This window comes from Megascapheus bottae, chromosome 37, assembly GCF_031878675.1.
Source record: "Megascapheus bottae isolate mThoBot1 chromosome 37, mThoBot2.hap1, whole genome shotgun sequence".
Taxonomy (NCBI): Eukaryota; Metazoa; Chordata; class Mammalia; order Rodentia; family Geomyidae; genus Megascapheus; species Megascapheus bottae.
In genome coordinates, this window is record NC_143545.1 from 866,551 (window position 1) to 883,168 (window position 16,618).

The following is a 16,618-nucleotide window of genomic DNA, read 5'->3' on the forward strand; positions in this document are numbered from 1 at the left end:
ACACACAGGACATCACACACACACATGCAGTGAGGACATCACACACACACACACACATGCAGTGAGGACATCACACACACACAAGACATCACACACACGTATGAGGTGAGGACACACACACACACACACATGCAGTGAGGACATCACACACACACACACACACACAGGACATCACACACACACATGCAGTGAGGACATCACACACACACAAGACATCACACACACGTATGAGGTGAGGACACGCACACACACACATGCAGGGAGGACATCACACACACACACACAGGACATCACACACACACACATGCAGTGAGGACATCACACACACACACACACACATACACACACACATGCAGTGAGGACATCACACACACACACACATGCAGTGAGGACATCACACACACACACACACACACATGCAGTGAGGACATCACACACACACACACACATATGCAGTGAGGACATCACACACACACACACACATGCAGTGAGGACATCACACACACACACACACATGCAGTGAGGACATCTCACACACACACACACACACAGGACATCACACACACACATGCAGTGAAGACACGCACACACACACACACACACACACATACATGCAGTGAGGACATCACTCACACACACCACACACACCACACACACACACACACACACACACACACTCCGTGAGGGCGTCCCAGGCAGTCACAATCCTCTACCCTTCTGGTCACGTCATTGCACACACGCATGAGTCACCTAACATTTGCTCCCTATCTCTTGTCCTCCGGAAGCGACAAACTCGTTCACATCCATCCTTCAACCAGCTGTGCATGCACCTAATTATACCATGATCCATTCATCAGCCTTTTATTTGCTCAGTAGAGGAAGCATGACAGTCATTCTCCTCGTGAAATCTAGGACACATTTTCATATTTTCCACAAAGACAGCTGAAAAAGCCCTAGCGACGTGGGGTCTAGCTACACTTCTTTACTTAACAACCAAGTGACCAGGTCGACGCTGAGATCTGAAGGATCATGGTTTGAGGCTAACCAAGCAGGAAGTGGCAAGACCTGTTCAATGGACAGCCGGGCACGATGGCCTATACCCCATCATCCAGCGTGACGGGAGAATCAAACCAACTTACTGTGGTCCCAGCATGTACTAGGGAGGACGTGAGATCCCCCCACTCCCCGTCTAAACGGAGCCAGTGAAGAATCCATGGTGGAGACAGCTGCATAGGAAACATAGTAAATCTAGACCCACTGGTGGCAATCATGTCATTTTCAGGGGGGGAGTCATGGGTGTTCAACTTTCTTTTCCATGTTACTGAAGTAAGTAGGTTATTGTATGAAAAGCAATTAATCAGTAAAGTGAGCTATTACAGGGAAAGAAAACATAGCCAGCACAAATGGGGCTGGAGCAGAGCTCAGCAGTGGAGGGCCTGCCTTGCAAATGCGAGGCCCCGAGTTCAAAACACAGAACCTCCAGAATTCTTCAGAATTCAATATCAGATTGCACTTAACGGAATAAAACCTTATCACAGAAGAATATGCTGGAAACAGGGAGCCAGTCCTCAGTTGTACCTAGTTTTCCAGTTCTGCTGAGCTCCATGGGACCCCACATCGGTTTGTCAAGGCCAACACAGGGGTCTGGGCTCCACACTTTAGAAACAGTCCCAGTCTCTTAGGGGCCACACAGGTGTCTCCTCTGGTAGGCGTGAATGGGACCGCAGGACCAGATGTGTTTATGCTGAGCCTCTTGACTGCGCCCTTCTGAGGACTCTCCATGGTTCCTGTCCCTCCTGCCCCTGCCTCCGGAATTGAGCAAGTGGCCTCGTCCCCCAGCAGGCTCCTTCCTGTCTCTGCCTCCCCATTCCAAACCCCTTCACCTGCTTTGTGGTCAGAGCCCCACAAACTTCTTCCTTGTGGTACCCCCCCTTTTTTTCTCTTCAATAGGATAAGCTATGACAATTGGAAATAGAACTTTCTAGAAATGAGTGGACTGTTGCTCAGAATTTAAAGAAAAAAGAAAAAAAGAGCTACAACAGAAGACTTTCTTCCCCAAAGACTTTTTTATACCTTCTGACTTAGTGCATACATTACCTATTTTTAAAAGTATACATAAAAATAAGGTAACTTTTTTTGCCAGTCCTGGGGCTTGAACTCAGGGACCGGCCCTGTCCTTGGGCTTTCTCGAGGCTTGTGCTCTACCACTTGAGCCACAGCACCACTTCTGGCTTTTTCTATATGTGGTACCTAGGAATTGAGCCCAGGGCTTCGTGCATTCTTGGCAAGCACTCTACCACTAGGCCACACTCCTGGCCCCTGTCATATTTTTTCTCTTGCCAGGCTTGGGGCTTGAACTCAGAACCTGGGTACTGTCCCTGAGCTCCTTTGGCTCAAAGCTAGCACTCTACCACTTGAGCTACAGTGCCACTTCTGGCTTTTTCTGTGTATGTGGTATTGAGGAATTGAACCCAGGACTTCATGCGACGGGCACTCTACTACTAAACCACATCCCTAGCCCCTAAAAAAATTTTTAAGTGTATGTAAGGTTAACAATGACACAAACTACCACGCACATGTCCTCTGGACAAGTATACACTCTCAAGCTACTACTTCATTCTGAAATACCTTTAAAAAAATCAATGCAGAGAAGTAAAAAGACGTCTCAACTGCCTCATGCTAAGATGTTTAGTCATCTGTTACTAGATATTACAGTTAAGCAAAAGCCTCTTACCCAGCACTCCAACACCTCCTCCAACAACGGCACAGTTCATCTTTCCTTCCTCGAAAATTTCCTTTCCTTGGCTTCTAGAATCCCAGGCTCCTTCGGCTCTCTGACTCACCCCATCTGCTGAGCTCCCCTTCGATCTCTAGTCCCTCCCAATCTGTTTGCAAGGTGAATGTCATCGGGGTAGAGCTTGTCAGCCTTGTTAGCTGCTGTACCCTCAAGTCTAAAAAAAAAAAGCCAGCGCCACACTTATTGACTAACTACTGAATGAATCCGTGCCTCCAGCTCCGATGTCTGCATCTCTTCTCTACCTGACTTCACCGCCTGGTGACCTCACCGTCCCCGGCCAAATCTCCCGCTCTTCCTAACCTTCCTTCTGGGGTTTCCCCAAACACAGTCAGTCTCCAGAGAACACATTCTAAGACAACGAGGGACCTGAAGAGCCAGGGAACCAGATGGCCTCCCAAACTACGGTTGTGTGTGCAGTGCTCTGAAGAGGTAGCTGCGCTCGCGTCCCGTATTCAGTTACCAGCGAATGCAACACGCACGCCCGAAGCCCCTTCGCTCCATCTTGCCATCACCACAGTCACAGAGCCACTCCCGCCTGCAACACTGCAATCCAACCTCCTGCCAGGGTCCTTATTTCCGTTCCGCACCTGCTCCGAGACCCTGTGCCACGGCCATTTCAAGCCATTCCCTGCTGGAAACGCTGTGCTGTCCAGAGGCCGTCCAACGGTACACAAGCTGCTCACCTCCTCACCTCCGCCCTTCCACTCCTCTTCACAACACCAATCAACACCTGATGTCAGGACAACCTGTTCACTTATTCCGTATCCTGGGTCTCCTCAACCAGGACAGAAGCTCTGTGAGGATGCAGAGCTTCATTTGTTCCTTGCTAGAATGTCAGCACTGGGAATATCTGGAGCATAAGCCATACTCAATATGCATTTGTTCACGGCAAAAAAAAAAAAAATTCAACTGATGCCAGGTGCTCAGCCTGTAATTCTAGTTCCCTAGGAGGCAGAGACCAGGAAGATCTCGGTTCAAGTCCAGTAAAGGCAAAGGCAAAAAGTCCTTCAGACTCTATTTCAATGCCTGGGGTGTGCAGTGGTGTGCATCCATCATACCAGCTGCATGGGGTGGGGGGGACACAAACAGGAGGATCACAGGCCAGGTAAGACCCTACCTCACAAATAACCACTGCAGGATCTGGAGTCATGGCTCAAGAGGGAGAGCACTGTTAGGAGAAAAAACCCAATCAAGCTCAAGACACTGAGTTCAAGCCCCAGTGCCAGCACAAGCAAATAGATAAGTAAATAAAGCGGAAAAGGCTGGTGGAATGACTCAAGTGGTATAGCACCAGCTTACAAACACAAGGTCCCGAGTCTCATCTCCTGTACTCCCCCCACCCCCTAAAAAAATTCAATAGTGTCAGCAAACCAGTTAATCATGTATCAGAACTGTTCATCTGTGGATTAACTCATTAACCACCCTAAGAAGTTAAGTATGACAGTTATTATTCCTTCTTTAAAGAAGACAAAATAAAGGCACAGGGGAAGGCAAAGAAACTGAGGTTAAGCTGGGCACCAGGAGCTTACTTCTGTAATTGCAGCTACTTGAGAGGCTGAGATCTGAGAATCAGGGTTTGAAGCTGGCCAGGCAGACAAAGCCAAGAGTCTCATCTCCAATGAAACCACAAAATGCCAGAAGTGGCAATGTGGCTCAAGTGACAGAGCAGCAACTACAAGGGGAAACTGGAGCCTCACTACTGCTTCCACACCAAATAAACAAATAAGGCTGATCATGATGCTCTAAGGCATACACAGAACACACCGGCAAAGCCAGGATTTGCATTTGGCGTTATGACTCCAAGACAATGAAAGATCCGAAAAGCCACAGAATTACATTACAGCCCGCATAATCATTGTGCATTGCTCTGGAACTTGGCAATCAGTGAGCTTACTGTTTGATTCACAATACTTTGCTTCCTGATGTTTCCCCATCAGCGTTTCCAACACAATATGAGTAAGACAACAGCTCTTTACTCCTTCTTCAAGCATAAACAGAGTGCTGTGAGGATATATCCACATTTAAGTTTCCGATATTAATGCTGAATTAAGATCCCGACATACTTGCCTGACTTTATCAATGAAGCAAAAAAAAAAAAAGACTCCCCAGCAGACTCAACAAGAGTATCACAGGGATGAATATTAAGCAGTGTCTCTTGAAAAACATAGGGGTTTTCAAGCAGAAGGAATTCTAAACCGGTCTCTAAACAGGGTGCTGGTACTTTACTCTTTCCCCCCAAATCACTAGATTCCAGCCCTCCAAGGAGAGCCATCTTCCCTGTCAAAGGTCACTTTGGAAATACACAGGCATACATTTCACCCACTGCTATGGTTCACACGTCTCAATGAATTCCATCAAAGCATAATTCAAAACCAAATAAGCACTTTTTAGTGTTCCTTTCCACCAATCCAAAATCAGAACTTCTCATCCCATCAGCCCACCATCTGGCTAAGTTCATCTTTTTTAAATTTAATATAACTTGGACCACATCTTCTTCCCCGGTCACTATCCCATCTTGTTTCCTCTACAGCCCTTCGAGAAGCATTTGTCAGGACACACCCATCCACTGGTTAACAGGCATGCTGATTTAGCCGTCCTCTTTCACCTACTAGAGCCCATCCTAGTTCTCCCGCACGTGGCAGGAAAGCCCTTCCCTGCTGGGTGCCTTCCTGGGAGAAGCTACTGTTTAGAGTCAGTTTCACAACGGTTTCTCTCCCCCACAGCGGGCTTCCACGCGTCGTGCCTATTTCCATTCCTTATACAATACAAGCGGTCACAGGGCCCCTTCTCTGAACAAGCTTGAACGAGGATGTGTCTAAGTGGCACAGTGCTTGCCTGGCATGGCTCCAGGCCAGGGGTTTAATTCCCAGCACTGGAAGATTTTTTTTAAAAAGGCACTGACAGATAAGGCCAGTGAGTGCTTTATAATATAACTGGAAGCAGAAACTCAGAAAAGAAAATTCAAGACCTACCATGCCAAACCTCAGTCAATCTGAAACACATCTCCCAACCTAGTGAGACATGTGCATCTACAACACTGTTCTAAAAACATCTTAAAAGCACTGGACTCTAACAACATTCCTTGGAAAAACGAGGGGCCTGTCTAAACAATAGAGTAGAATAAGTGAATCTGTGGTAAAGGAATAAAAACAATCTCCAAGAATTCAATGCTCAACGCAACATGTCTAAATGTCAAGTTTTACTGAAAAATAAGCTGTAAAAGGCAGCTGTGCTTTAAAACACGTGAGCTCCCCCCACACCCCAGACAATTAGCTCTGAGAGTACCGTTCCAGCCACCTGCAACTACTCCTCAGAAATGTACTTTCCAAACCAACCACCTGAGTCTTAGGCCTTAAGGAGCCAGGACAAAACCTGTTTAATAATAATAGTAATAATAATAATAACAACAATAATAACAACATGAGCGGGTGGGGGAGGGAAAGGGGGACAAACACATGAGAAGGGGTATCAAGGTTTGAGAAGTACCCCTTACCTGACGAATTTAACTGTAACCCCCTCCGTACATGATCCCGACAATAAAATACAATTAAAAGAAGAAGACAGAAAGGAAAGCAAAGGAGGAGGAGGGGGAGGAGGAAATGAGGAGGAGATGAGGAGGAGATGAGGAGGAGGAGGAGGAGATGAGATGATGATGAGGAGGAGGAGATGAGGAGGAGATGAGGAGGAGGAGGAAGAGGAGGAGGAGGAGGAGGAGGAGATGAGGAGGAGGAGGAGGAGATGAGGAGGAGATGATGAGGATGAGGAGGAGGAGGAGGAGGAGATGAGGAGGAAGAGGAGGAGGAGATGAGGAGGAGATGAGGAGGAGGAGGAGGAAGAGGAGGAGGAGGAGGAGATGAGGAGGAGGAGGAGGAGGAGATGAGGAGGAGATGAGGAGGAGGAGGAGGAGATGAGGAGGAGGAGGAGGAGGAAGAGGAGGAGGAGGAGGAGGAGATGAGGAGGAGGAGGAGGAGATGAGGAGGAGATGATGATGAGGAGGAGGAGGAGGAGATGAGGAGGAGGAGGAGGAGGAGGAGATGAGGAGGAGGAGGAGGAGATGAGGAGGAGATGATGAGGAGGAGGAGGAGGAGGAGATGAGGAGGAAGAGGAGGAGGAGATGATGATGATGAGGAGGAGGAGGAGGAGGAGATGAGGAGGAGATGAGGAGGAGGAGGAGGAGGAGGAGGAGGAGATGAGATGATGATGAGGAGGAGGAGGAGGAGGAAGAGGAGGAGGAGGAGGAGGAGATGAGGAGGAGAAGGAGGAGGAGATGAGGAGGAGATGAGGAGGAGGAGGAGGAGATGAGGAGGAGATGATGAGGATGAGGAGGAGGAGGAGGAGGAGATGAGGAGGAAGAGGAGGAGGAGATGAGGAGGAGGAGGAGGAGGAGGAGATGAGGAAGAGATGAGGAGGAGGAGGAGGAGGAAGAGATGAGGAGGAGGAGGAGGAGGAGGAAGAGATGAGGAGGAGGAGGAGGAGCCTGAAGCTGGCAGCTCCACTGGTAGCTGGGCAGGCAGGTCCGGGAGACTGGTCTCCAGCCGGCCCGAACACCCGGGGGAGCTGGGGCGCCGAGGGCCGAGGGAGAAGAGGCCTAAAGGACAGCACCCAGGCACCCAGGCCTCCCAGCCGAGCCTAAGAGAGCGGGCGAAGGCTTCGGGGGACGGGGGCGGGTCTGCCGCGGCCCCGGGCCCCCTCGAGGGGGAGAAGCCGGGTCCCACCGGACCCTCCCGCCCCGCCCCGCCCCCTCCGCGCCCCGGGCCAGCCAGGAAAGGGCGAAACGAGGGGAAAGCAGCCGCCAAAGCCTCAAGTGGAGCCTCGAGGAGGCCCCGCAGAGCTATCCCGGCTCCTCCACCCCAGAGCAGGGGCCCCCAGGACAGGAGGGCGGAGGGCAGAGGTGGGGGGGAGGTGGGGAGGGCAGAGGGGGGGAGGGCAGGGGTGAGGTAGGGAGGGCAGAGGTGGGGGTGAGGTGAGGAGGGCAGAGGTGGGGAGGGCAGAGGTGAGGTGGGGAGGGCAGGGGTGAGGTGGGGAGGGCAGAAGTGGGGAGGGCAGAGGGGGGATGAGGTGGGGAGGGCAGAGGGGGGATGAGGTGGGGAGGGCAGAGGTGGGGGTGAGGTGAGGAGGGCAGGGGGGAGGTGGGGGAGGTGGGGATGAGGTGGGGAGGGCAGAGGGGGGATGAGGTGGGGAGGGCAGAGGTGAGGTAGGGGAGGTGGGGGTGAGGTGGGGAGGGCAGAGGGGGGATGAAGTGGGGGAGAGGGGTGAGGGCAGAGGTGAGGTGGGGGAGGTGGGGATGAGGTGGGAAGGGCAGAGGGGGGATGAGGTGGGGAGGGCAGAGGTGGGGGTGAGGTGGGGAGGGCAGAGGTGAGGTGGGGAGGGCAGAGGTGGGGAGGGCAGAGGGGGGATGAGGTGGGGAGGGCAGAGGGGGGATGAGGTGGGGAGGGCAGAGGGGGGGATGAGGTGGGGAGGGCAGAGGTGGGGGTGAGGTGGGGAGGGCAGAGGGGGGGATGAGGTGGGGAGGGCAGAGGTGGGGGTGAGGTGGGGAGGGCAGAGGGGGGGATGAGGTGGGGAGGGCAGAGGTGGGGGTGAGGTGAGGAGGGCAGAGGTGGGGGTGAGGTGAGGATGAGGTGGGGAGGGCAGAGGTGGGGGTGAGGTGAGGAGGGCAGAGGTGGGGGTGAGGTGAGGAGGGCAGAGGTGAGAGAGGTGAGGTAGGTGAGGTGGGTGAGGTGGGGATGAGGTGGGGAGGGCAGAGGTGGGGAGGGCAGAGGGGGGGATGAGGTGAGGAGGGCAGAGGTGGGGATGAGGTGAGGAGGGCAGAGGTGGGGATGAGGTGAGGAGGGCAGAGGTGAGGTGGGTGAGGTGGGGATGAGGTGGGGAGGGCAGAGGGGGGATGAGGTGGGGAGGGCAGAGGGGGGATGAGGTGGGGAGGGCAGAGGTGAGGTAGGGGAGGTGGGGGTGAGGTGGGGAGGGCAGAGGGGGGATTAGGTGGGGAGGGCAGAGAAGGGGATGAGGTGGGGAGGGCAGAGAGGAAGTGGGGGAGGTGGGGGTGAGGTGGGGAGGGCAGAGGGGGGATGAAGTGGGGGAGAGGGATGAGGGCAGAGGTGAGGTGGGGGAGGTGGGGGTGAGGTGGGGAGGGCAGAGGAGGGGATGAGGTGGGGAGGGCAGAGAGGAAGTGGGGGAGGTGGGGGGGAGGTGGGGAGGGCAGAGGGGGGATGAGGTGGGGAGGGCAGAGGTGAGGTAGGGGAGGTGGGGGTGAGGTGGGGAGGGCAGAGGGGGGATGAAGTGGGGGAGAGGGGTGAGGGCAGAGGTGAGGTGGGGGAGGTGGGGATGAGGTGGGGAGGGCAGAGGGGGGATGAGGTGGGGAGGGCAGAGGTGGGGGTGAGGTGGGGAGGGCAGAGGGGGGGATGAGGTGGGGAGGGCAGAGGTGGGGGTGAGGTGAGGAGGGCAGAGGTGGGGGTGAGGTGAGGATGAGGTGGGGAGGGCAGAGGTGGGGGTGAGGTGGGGAGGGCAGAGGTGGGGGTGAGGTGGGTGAGGTGGGGGTGAGGTGGGGAGGGCAGAGGTGAGGTGGGGAAGGTGGGGGTGAGGTGGGGAAGGCAGAGGTGAGGTGGGGGAGGTGGGGGTGAGGTGGGGAGGGCAGAGGTGAGGTGGGGGAGGTAGGGATGAGATGGGGAGGGCAGAGGTGAGGTGGGGGAGGTGGGGGTGAGGTGGGGAGGGCAGAGGTGAGGTGGGGATGAGATGGGGAGGGCAGAGGTGGGGGGAGGTGGGGAGGGCAGAGGTGAGGTGGGGGAGGTGGGGATGAGGTGGGGAGGGCAGAGGAGGGATGAAGTGGGGGAGAGGGGTGAGGGCAGAGGTGGGGGAGGTGGGGAGGGCAGAGGTGGGGGAGGTGGGGAGGGCAGAGGTGGGGGAGGTGGGGAGGGCAGAGGGGGGATGAGGTGGGGAGGGCAGAGGGGGGATGAGGTGGGGAGGGCAGAGGGGGGATGAGGTGGGGAGGGCAGAGGGGGGATGAGGTGGGGAGGGCAGAGGGGGGGATGAGGTGGGGAGGGCAGAGGGGGGGATGAGGTGGGGAGGGCAGAGGGGGGGATGAGGTGGGGAGGGCAGAGGGGGGATGAGGTGGGGAGGGCAGAGGTGGGGGTGAGGTGGGGAGGGCAGAGGGGGGGATGAGGTGGGGAGGGCAGAGGTGGGGGTGAGGTGAGGAGGGCAGAGGTGGGGGTGAGGTGAGGATGAGGTGGGGAGGGCAGAGGTGGGGGTGAGGTGGGGAGGGCAGAGGTGGGGGTGAGGTGGGTGAGGTGGGGGTGAGGTGGGGAGGGCAGAGGTGAGGTGGGGAAGGTGGGGGTGAGGTGGGGAAGGCAGAGGTGAGGTGGGGGAGGTGGGGGTGAGGTGGGGAGGGCAGAGGTGAGGTGGGGGAGGTAGGGATGAGATGGGGAGGGCAGAGGTGAGGTGGGGGAGGTGGGGGTGAGGTGGGGAGGGCAGAGGTGAGGTGGGGATGAGATGGGGAGGGCAGAGGTGGGGGGAGGTGGGGAGGGCAGAGGTGAGGTGGGGGAGGTGGGGATGAGGTGGGGAGGGCAGAGGAGGGATGAAGTGGGGGAGAGGGGTGAGGGCAGAGGTGGGGGAGGTGGGGAGGGCAGAGGTGGGGGAGGTGGGGAGGGCAGAGGGGGGATGAGGTGGGGAGGGCAGAGGGGGGATGAGGTGGGGAGGGCAGAGGGGGGATGAGGTGGGGAGGGCAGAGGGGGGATGAGGTGGGGAGGGCAGAGGGGGGATGAGGTGGGGAGGGCAGAGGGGGGATGAGGTGGGGAGGGCAGAGGGGGGGATGAGGTGGGGAGGGCAGAGGTGGGGGTGAGGTGGGTGAGGTGGGGGTGAGGTGGGGAGGGCAGAGGTGAGGTGGGGAAGGTGGGGGTGAGGTGGGGAAGGCAGAGGTGAGGTGGGGGAGGTGGGGGTGAGGTGGGGAGGGCAGAGGTGGGGGTGAGGTGGGGAGGGCAGAGGTGGGGGTGAGGTGGGGGAGGTGGGGGTGAGGTGGGGAGGGCAGAGGTGGGGGTGAGGTGGGGAAGGCAGAGGTGAGGTGGGGGAGGTGGGGTGAGGTGGGGAGGGCAGAGGTGGGGGTGAGGTGGGGGAGGTGGGGGTGAGGTGGGGAGGGCAGAGGTGAGGTGGGGGAGGTGGGTGGTGAGGTGGGGAGGGCAGAGGTGAGGTGGGGGAGGTGGGGGTGAGGTGGGGATGAGATGGGGAGGGCAGAGGTGGGGGAGGTGGGGGAGGGCAGAGGTGGGGAGGTAGGGATGGAGTGGGGTGGGGGCCGCCCTCCCTCCCTCCCTCCCTCTCCCCCCCGCCCCGCCCTCCCCGCTGCCCCCTCCTCGCCCACCCGGGCCGGCCGGCGCGCAGGGAGGAGGGCGGGAGGGCGGGAGGGCCGCGGCCCCCGGCCTCCGCTCGCTCGGGCGCCGTCCCCGCCCGGGGGCGCCCAGCCCTGCCCAGCCCGGGCCGGAGCGGGAGGGAGCCGGGAGGGAGCCCGGAGGGCAGCCGCCCGCCCCCGGCGCCCGGCGGGAAGCCCCGGCCCCGCCCGAATTCCCAGCCCCGCCGCCGCCGGCCGCCGCCGCCGCCGCCGCCGGCCGCCCGCCTCACCCTCCGCCGGGCTGTCGCTGCCGCCCGGGCGCCCGCGCCGCCGCCGCCACTACCACAGCCGCCGCCACCACAGCCGGAGCGCGGCCGGGCACGCGTGACGTCACCCGGCCCCGCCCCCGCGCGCCACGCCCCGTGCGCCACGCCGGCCCCGCCCCCGAGCGTGCGCGCCGCCGCCGCCACAGCCGGAGCGCGGCCGGGCGCGCGTGACGTCACCGCGCCCGCCTCCCCGCGCGCCCCGCCCCGCGCGCACGTGCGCGCCGCCGCCGAGGCCCCGCCCCCGAGCGAGCGCGCGGCCGCCTCGCCTCCGGCCGAGCTCCGCCCTGGGGCCGCCGCGGGCCGCGGTGCCCCGGGGGAGGAGGCGGGGGGCGACGGCGGCCCCGCCTCGCGCCCGGGAGCCGGGCCCGCTCCCCCACCCACCCCGTCCGGGCGGACACCCTGTCCTCGTGCGGCCGGAGGGCCGGGCCCCGGACGGCCGGACTAGGAGACCCGGGATCCAGTCCAGTACTGCCGGACCCGGAGACCCGGGACCTAGTCCAGAATGGCCGGACCAGGCCACTCGGGACCGAGTCCAGTACTGCTGGACCAGGCAGGCCGCCCCGGGGCCGAGTCCAGTACTGCCAGGCCAGGCAGGCCGCCCCGGGACCGAGTCCAGTACTGCCAGGCCAGGCAGGCCGCCCCGGGACCGAGTCCAGTACTGCCAGGCCAGGCAGGCCGCCCCGGGACCGAGTCCAGTACTGCCAGACCAGGATGGCCAGGACCGAGTCCAGTACTGCCAGGCCAGGCAGGCCACCCCGGGACCGAGTCCAGTACTGCCAGGCCAGGCAGGCCACCCCGGGGCCGAGTCCAGTACTGCCAGGCCAGGCAGGCCACCCCGGGACCGAGTCCAGTACTGCCAGGCCAGGCAGGCCACCCCGGGACCGAGTCCAGTACTGCCAGACCAGGATGGCCAGGACCGAGTCCAGTACTGCCAGGCCAGGCAGGCCACCCCGGGACCGAGTCCAGTACTGCCAGGCCAGGCAGGCCACCCCGGGACCGAGTCCAGTACTGCCAGACCAGGATGGCCAGGACCGAGTCCAGTACTGCCAGGCCAGGCAGGCCACCCCGGGACCGAGTCCAGTACTGCCAGGCCAGGCAGGCCACCCCGGGGCCGAGTCCAGTACTGCCAGGCCAGGCAGGCCACCCCGGGACCGAGTCCAGTACTGCCAGGCCAGGCAGGCCACCCCGGGACCGAGTCCAGTACTGCCAGGCCAGGCAGGCCACCCCGGGGCCGAGTCCAGTACTGCCAGGCCAGGCAGGCCACCCCGGGGCCGAGTCCAGTACTGCCAGGCCAGGCAGGCCACCCCGGGGCCGAGTCCAGTACTGCCAGGCCAGGCAGGCCACCCCGGGGCCGAGTCCAGTACTGCCAGGCCAGGCAGGCCACCCCGGGGCCGAGTCCAGTACTGCCAGGCCAGGCAGGCCACCCCGGGGCCGAGTCCAGTACTGCCAGGCCAGGCAGGCCACCCCGGGGCCGAGTCCAGTACTGCCAGGCCAGGCAGGCCACCCCGGGGCCGAGTCCAGTACTGCCAGGCCAGGCAGGCCACCCCGGGGCCGAGTCCAGTACTGCCAGGCCAGGCAGGCCACCCCGGGGCCGAGTCCAGTACTGCCAGGCCAGGCAGGCCACCCCGGGGCCGAGTCCAGTACTGCCAGGCCAGGCAGGCCACCCCGGGACCGAGTCCAGTACTGCTGGGCCAGGCCACCCGGGACCGAGTCCAGTACTGCCAGACCAGGATGGCCAGGACCGAGTCCAGTACTGCCAGACCAGGAGACCCGGGACCTAGTCCAGAACGGCCGGACCAGGCCACTCGAGACCGAGTCCAGTACTGCTGGACCAGGCAGGCCTCCCCTAAGAACTGTCCCCAAGTACTGCATGAGTCCTAAAGGGCTGAGCCCAGTACTAATGGACAGGCCACCCGAGAAATGAGGAGTCATAGGAAAGGCAGCCTTGACTTGTTCTTATCATTATCACTTGCTGTGTAGCCCTGTCTAGTAAGCCTGGTTATTTGGACAACTGGCGCCTCGTTTGAGGCCCCTCTCCCCCCACCCCCTCCAGTTTCCTCAGACTGAACCAGGAGTCGGTTTTCTTCTGTTGAACAGGAAAAGCTCAAGGACAATGTCCAGGCCCTGAATTCAGGCTCCCGTACTGCACCGGCCCCCTCCAAAAAAGGAATGAAAACCCTGCATAGCAGAGGTGGCCAGTGGACGTGGTACCAACGAACATGGCTTTTATCTGCTATGCAAACTTCTAGAGAACTGGGTTGGCCCTCTCTCCACGTCCAGGCACCTACCCGGGAAAGCCAGTCCGCTTCCCGGTCTGTCCAGATAAGCTTCACCTGAGACTGAAAACCCCACGATTGAAGCCGGGGGCCAGGGCACACGCCTGTCATCCCAGCTACTCAGGAGCCTGAGCTCCGAGGGTTGACGTTCAAAGCCAGCGCAGGCAGGGAAAGTGTGTGAGGCTCACCAGCTAACCGCCAGAAAGCCTCAAGTGGAGCTGTGGCCCGAGTGGTAGAGCGCCAGCCTGGGACCCGAAAAGCTAAAGCGAAGGGACAGTTGTCCCCCTTTGAATTCACACACACTGGCTAGCCCCCGCGCCTCCCCCCCCCAGCCAGTGTCAGCCAGCTTCCGGTCCCTTTACCACCTTCTCCCTCCTTGCCCCTCTTCACCTCTCTTCCCCTGCCCCTGTATTTTTAAGTGTGTGTGTGTGTGTGTGTCTGCCGGCGAGCACCTGCCTCCATACCAGCCCAGGGGCTTGAACCCAGGGACTGGGCCTGGGTGTGGCTCCTGAGGCTAGCACTCTACCACATGAGCCACAGTCCCACTTCTGGCTCTTTGGTGGTCCACTGGAGGGCATGGCAGGTCCACAGCTGGGGCCCAGAAGTTCAAGACCAGCTAGACTCTCTAGAAACAGTGGGCCTGGTTGTCAGAGTGGCTCTGAGCAGGGCGGGCGTCCTCTCCCCCCGCCCAGCTCGGGGGTGCAGGCTGCCTCACACCCACGGGCCGCTCTCTGCACCCCGTGGAGGGTCAGGCAGCTGTGTCCTTCCACACACAAGGACCGGAAGGGACAACAATCCCTCCCCTGGGGACGGCGGCAATCTCAAAGACGCACAAGGCCTAGAGGATCCCAGCTGCAGGACTGACACTGCCGGAGAAGGCGCCCCCCCACTCCTGAGGGCACCCCACCCACATCCTTCCAGCTCAGACCCTGGTGCTCTCAGGCACCAGCAGGCCAGGCCGGCCCCCACTCCATTTCCTGGCCAGGTCCTCCCAGCCCAGTGCCCCCCGGTGGGGCGGGAGGGAGGAGTGCTGGCTTCCGGTGTTCCAGGCTCTGTGGAGCCGGCAGGACGTGGATGATGAGAAGGTGCCAGCTGACCCAGAACGTGGCAGGCAGTCTCAAAGACTGGCATCCGACCCCAGTGGCACCTGGAGTTCTTTGCTTGATTGTTTTGGCATGTCCTGGGGCTTGAACTCAGGGCCTAGGCACTGTCCCTGAGCTGCTTTTGCTCAAGGCTAGCACTCTTCCACTTGAGCCACAGCCCCACTTCCAGCTTTGTTTTGTGTATGTGGTACTGGGGAATGGAACCCGGGTCTTCGTGCATGCTAGATGAGCACTCTACCACAAGGCCACACTCCCGGCCCCTCCATACTTCCGCATTGACATAAGGTTCCAGTATCGGCAAGGGACTTGGAGGCCGCGTAGTCTCGGGTGGTAAGGATGGAGCGGGAGACAGCTTTCAAGGAGACCTGAGGTGATAACGTTTCTATTGCTCCTCAGGCCAGCAAGAGCTGATCCTCTACCTCCCTTCCCTCACAGGAGCAGCGGACGGGTTCCTGGATGCAGCAGGCAGCCGACTCTCCACAGAGATGACAGGAATGCAGTAACAAATTGTTTCATGATTGTTGCATGCAGCCCAAGAGTAAGAACTGGGGCCGGGAGTGTGGCCCAATGGTAAAGCGTTTGCCCAGCATGCACAAGTGGAGCTGTGGCTCAAGTGGTAGAGCGCTAGCCTTGAGCAAAAGCAGCTCAGGGACAGTGTCCAGGCCCTGAGTCCGAGCCCCAGGACCCCACCCCACTCCACCCCACCCATACACATGGAAGAAAGATCCAGGATCGGACACGGTTCTCACAGCTGTAGTCCCAGCCTCTAGGAAGGTGGACATCGGAGGCTGGAGGCTGTAGGTCAATAGGGAAAAATGTGCTGTTTCATGTGCTGGACCACCTGCAGCATTTCTGTCATCCCAGCTTCCGGGGAGGTGGAGATGGGAGGATCATGGTGACAGCAAAAGCAGGAAGACCCGAGTGGAAGGTGGCCTAGGTCTCCAGTTGGACAGAACACTTGGCATTAGGTCGGTGCAGCTGGAGCCTCTTCCTCGACCCCTTCCCTCCGCCCCCTTCCCTCCGCCCCTCCACCGTGACTCACCCCTGGTCTCTTTACCTAGGCCTCTCCCTGGCGTGTCATTCTTTGCATTCCCTAAATGCAGAAGTGTGCTTGCATGTCAGTGACGGTTCCACAAATACCTGCTGCTACCTGAATGGAACCCAGCCGGGTTTGTTCGGGGTGTGTGTGTGGTGGGGGGAGAGTAAAACCCAGGCACTGACGTTGTTTTTAGGCACTCATCTTTCTCGTCACTGCGTGTGTTTACACCTCTCATCCACCATCACCTGGGCCGTCTTGAAATGCAATACATTATGCATTCATTGGGTTGTTTTACTCTGCCCAGCCAGATGCACTGGGGGAGGGTGGTCACCCAGGAAAAGATGGGTCCCGGAGGGTCCAATGGAATAGAATGACACCCCAGAAGATGACTACATTGGGACCCGACCAGGGAAGTCTAGGGTAGCCATGGTTCAACCTCCCATTCGTGTGTGTGTGTGTGTGTGTGTGTGTGTGCGCGCGTGCCGGCCCAGGGGCCTGGACTCCGGGCCTGGGCGCTGCCCCTGAGCCTTTCCTCCCAGGCTGGCACTCTGCCCCTTGAGCCGCAGCCCCACCTCCAGGCGTCAGGGGGGATTCACTGCAGGTGGGAGGCCCCGGGCTTCCCTGCCCTGGCTGGATTCCAACCCTGATCCTCGGATCCCGGCGGATGACGGGAAGGCGAGCTGTCGCCCAGTCCCGGAGTGGGGATGCTTCGGCTCGGCGGGACACGGGTGGCGGCGCCGCCGGGGCGCCACGCGCGGAGAACTCGGCC

At 59.6% G+C, this 16,618-nt stretch overlaps 1 protein-coding gene across 8 annotated transcripts in view; it reads right to left on the reverse strand.

The window, feature by feature from the left end:
• Erc1 (ELKS/RAB6-interacting/CAST family member 1) overlaps window positions 1–11,448 on the reverse strand; it is an 89,549-nt gene extending 78,101 nt beyond the window's left edge. For 3 of the 8 annotated variants that reach the window (XM_090325272.1, XM_090325278.1, XM_090325276.1), the window contains exon 1: window positions 11,396–11,415. The gene's annotated coding sequence lies outside the window, so the exon portion shown is untranslated. Of the gene's footprint in view, window positions 1–11,395 lie in introns of all 8 variants that reach the window. The other 5 variants (XM_090325275.1, XM_090325274.1, XM_090325280.1 and 2 more) reach the window with 3 other exon arrangements.
• Window positions 11,449–16,618: the final 5,170 nt, after the last annotated feature.